Consider the following 4,510-nt stretch of genomic DNA (forward strand, 5'->3'; position numbering starts at 1 on the left):
CTTTTATTGCCACACACAAGTCTCGGTTGCTTTTCAGCTATATATATTCTAGGACTTCTCAGTCCGGCGTGTCTCTGCTTCCTGGCTCTGTGTGTGTGTGTGTCTCTCGCTCCGCTTTCCTGCATGCGTCTCGCTCTGCTCCCAACTCCCAACTCCAGCCACGTGTCTCGTCACGGCTGCTGCTAATAAGGGCGACAGGTGATGAGATAACAGGCCCCAGCTGGGCAATCTACTCACCTGCCGCCGTACTTGCCAACCTTGAGACCGCCGAATTCGGGTGATTCATCCCAATAAACATCTGTTCAGTATTTTAACATAAAAGTGTTTGATTGTGAGGCATTAAAAGCCACAAAATGCAACGGGTCCATCAGACCCACAAACGCTGGCTGAGTAACAACAATATGAACGTTGCACGGAAAAAATTATCTGCCAGTTTTTGCATCCCACAGGGATTTCTTCTTTTGTGTTTCTGCACCTGCGGTTCCCACACAAGGTTGCAACATTGTTTGTCAACACTGTCTGCTCTCTTTTTCTCGCACATTTGACCCTCTGATGTTCTGTGTACCTACACTCTGTCCTCCTTCTGTCTAGGCCTGCTGTGTGTGTGTGTGTGTGCGTGTGTGTGTGTGCGTGTGTGTGTGTGTGTGTGTGTGTGTGTGTGGTACACAGAACATCAATTTCCACACTTCTATTAGTGGACCCGGACATCTTCTATGTAATAGAAATGTGTAGGGGGGGGGGGGGTGTATGGTGTGTGGTCATTAAATATGTATTCTGATATATGTTCTTCACAGAAAATGAGCCAAAGTCAGTGAGTCTCAGTTTGAAAAATGTATTAATTGCATCATTTTTTTTAATAAAAAATTAAAACGGGTCCTACAGAGCCGAACACCACACAAGCTGATGCGGGTTTATTAATTTTAAATTGGCCAGAGAATAACCTGTTTTGTACACTGTTGATGTGTTACAATGCACAGTAGTGCGTAAATGTGTTCCTGTGTAGTATTTCGCCAGCAATGGTCATGTGGTGACATCAATGATGGTATTTTGAGAGGTAATCATTGAAGTCCCATCACTGAAGGCCTAGGTGGGAGACTCACAGCCCGCCACTGACTTTGGGTGAAGTATGTCAACGTGTGTGGGATCTAAAACAGGAGATTATCTCATTTTTGGAGCTTTCCCTGAGCCGAGTGACACCGATTGGCTTTGTGATGTAGCGTTTGCTGTGGACACACAAGAATGAGCTGAATGTGAAGCTTCAAGGCAAATACCAGTTTGTCCATGAAATGTGCACAAATGTCAGAGCTTTCAAAACTTTTATTTCCAAAACTAATGTCAAACAAGTCATTCACTCACATTATTGATTTCCAGGTAAAAAATTTTATTCAGCGAAAAATTCTATTCAGTTTTTTGAGGTCGTCTGTCATTTTCATTTTTCAACTTTTCATCAGTCATATTGTGAGTGGTTGTATTGTGTGTTTCGCTTTTACACTTGTCTACTGCATTTGAGGAATTTATAGTTGAACAACCTACACGTGTTTAAAGTGCTCCTTAAAAAAAGGGAACTAGGCACATACACAGCAGAATTTGGGACACTTTTTACAGCTACAATGTTGTGTCAAAAAAACACACAGACAAACTCAGTGTCATGTTAAAAATCAGAAATAAAAGAATAAGACCGGGAAATATTTTCACACATTCATCAGTCACTCCTCTGTTACACGGAAATATCCTGCAGTTATCATGTCATGTATACTATATGATTGGTATGTGTGTGTGTATATATGTATATATAAAAGGTGTGAAATACACAGTAGGACAAACCTGGGTAATTATTTTGACTCAGGAGCCACGTTGATCGGTAAAAAATCAATAAATCAATAAATCAATAAAAATAAAAATAAAAATAAATAAATAAATTAAATTAAATTTAAAAAAAAAAAAAAATAAATATATATATATATATATATATATATCCATCCATCCATCCATTTTCTACCGCTTGTCCCTTTTGGGGTCGCGGGGGCGGGGGGGGGTCGCTGGAGCCTCTCTCAGCTACAATCGGGCGGAAAGCGGGGTACACCCTGGACAAGTCGCCACCTCATCACAGGGCCAACACAGATAGACAGACAACATTCACACTCACATTCACACATTAGGGCCAATTTAGTGTTGCCAATCAACTTATCCCCAGGTGCATATATATATATATATATATATATATATATATATATATATATAAATATATATATGTATACATTTTTTAAATATATATATATATATATATAACACACACCGGATCGTAGGACAGACCTGGGCAATTATTTTAACTCAGGGGCCACATTGATCGGTAAAAAAAACAAAAACAAAAAATAAAAAAAAAAATATATATATATATATATATATATATATATATATTTTTTTTTTTTTTTTTTTTTTTCAGGGGCCACATTGATCGGTGAAAAAAAAAAATATATATATATATATATATATTATTTTTTTTATTTTTTTTTAAATTTATTTTATTTTATTTTTTTTATTTTATTTTATTTTATTATTATTTTATTTTTTTCACATCGGATCGTAGGACAGACCTGGGCAATTATTTTAACTCAGGGGCCACGTTGATCGGTAAAAAAATTAAAAAAATTAAATTAAATAAAAATTAAAAAAATAAATATAAAATATATATATATATATATATATATATATATATATATATATATATATATATATATATATATATATATATATATATATATATTTTATTTATTTATTTATTTATTTATTTATTTTTTCACACCGGATCGTAGGACAGACCTGGGCAATTATTTTAACTCAGGGGCCACGTTGATCGGTAAAAAAAAAAAAAAAATAAAATAAAATTATAAAAAAAAAAATTATATATATATATATATATATATATATATTTATTTATTTATTTATTTTTTTACCGATCAATGTGGCCCCTGTGTCAAAATAATTGCCCAGGTCTGTCCTACTGTATATCTCACACCTTTTACTCTTGCTTAACGAGTAACTTATTTTTTTTTTTTCACAGAAATATTTCACCTTCTGTTCAATGATGTACCCATCTTTGTCTTTCAGGGCGCTAACAAAGTTGGTCATTGAGAAACAAAATGTTTGGGTCGGCCACTTGGAGGCCACTTTGTTTTTTCCTAGGTGAAAACTACACACACCAACAAAGCACACTCCCATTTGTGTAATGTATGGAAGGGAGGTTGTTTTCCCTTCAGAGGTTGCCGGCAAATGTAACGATATTTAGAGCACATTTGCATGGAAATGTGGAGCAGACATATAATGAAGAAGAAAAAAAAATCAGTCTTAGCCTGGGTTCCTGGAGAGGGGGTCCAGACTGAGGCCAAGGAAGAGAAAAACCAACCTCATAGCCAAAGCACACATAAGCATGTGTGTAAGAGGGAAACATCAAATAACACAAAAGACATTTAATACATTAAAAGAGCAGAGCTGATGCAACCAGCTTTCACTCCAGCAGTGCCACTTTTACACACAGTCACACTTTCGTGTTTGTTCCACGCCATAGTTTATGCTGTTTGTTTCATGCCACAGTTTTGTGTTTGTTCCACGCCATAGTTTATGCTGTTTGTTTCATGCCACAGTTTTGTGTTTGTTCCAAGCCATAGTTTATGCTGTTTCATGTCACAGTTTCGTGCTTGTTCCACGCCATAGTTTATGCTGTTTGTTTCATGCCACCGTTTTGTGTTTGTTCCATGCCATAGTTTATGCTGTTTGTTTCATACCACAGTTTTGTGTTTGTTCCACGCCATAGTTTATGCTGTTTGTTTCATGCCACAGTTTCGTGTTTGTTCCACGCCATAGTTTATGCTGTTTCTTTCATGCAACACAGTTTCGTGTTTGTTCCACGCCATAGTTTATGCTGTTTGTTTCATGCCACAGTTTCGTGTTTGTTCCACGCCATAGTTTATGCTGTTTGTTTCATGCAACACAGTTTCATGTTTGTTCCACGCCATAGTTTATGCTGTTTGTTTCATGCCACAGTTTCGTGTTTGTTCCACGCCATAGTTTATGCTATTGTTTCATGTCACAGTTTCGTGTTTGTTCCACGCCATAGTCTATGCTGTTTGTTTCATGCCACAGTTTTGTGTTTGTTCCACGCCATAGTTTATGCTGTTTGTTTCATGCCACAGTTTTGTGTTTGTTCCACGCCATAGTTTATGCTGTTTGTTTACCTCATGCCCTGCCAAGATTTCTTGAGAAGATCAAAATATGTTCCTACCTGCAAGTCCTGTCCGGGGTGATCCGTTTGCATCCCGGGGAAACAAACCTCGCAGCAAGCTGTGACCCGACCCCCCCGTCATGACACTTTCATAATGATTGTGAAAAAAAGGTGCAGCTCCCCTCTAAGTACTCTCCAAGCTTTTGGACATGTGTCTGGTTACAAATTGAACTTGGGTATAAGTGATATAGTTCCTAATAATTCTGCTGCTAAGAAACATCTTCTAAACAA

Source organism: Nerophis lumbriciformis, linkage group LG12 (genome assembly GCF_033978685.3).
Source record: "Nerophis lumbriciformis linkage group LG12, RoL_Nlum_v2.1, whole genome shotgun sequence".
NCBI lineage: Eukaryota > Metazoa > Chordata > Actinopteri > Syngnathiformes > Syngnathidae > Nerophis > Nerophis lumbriciformis.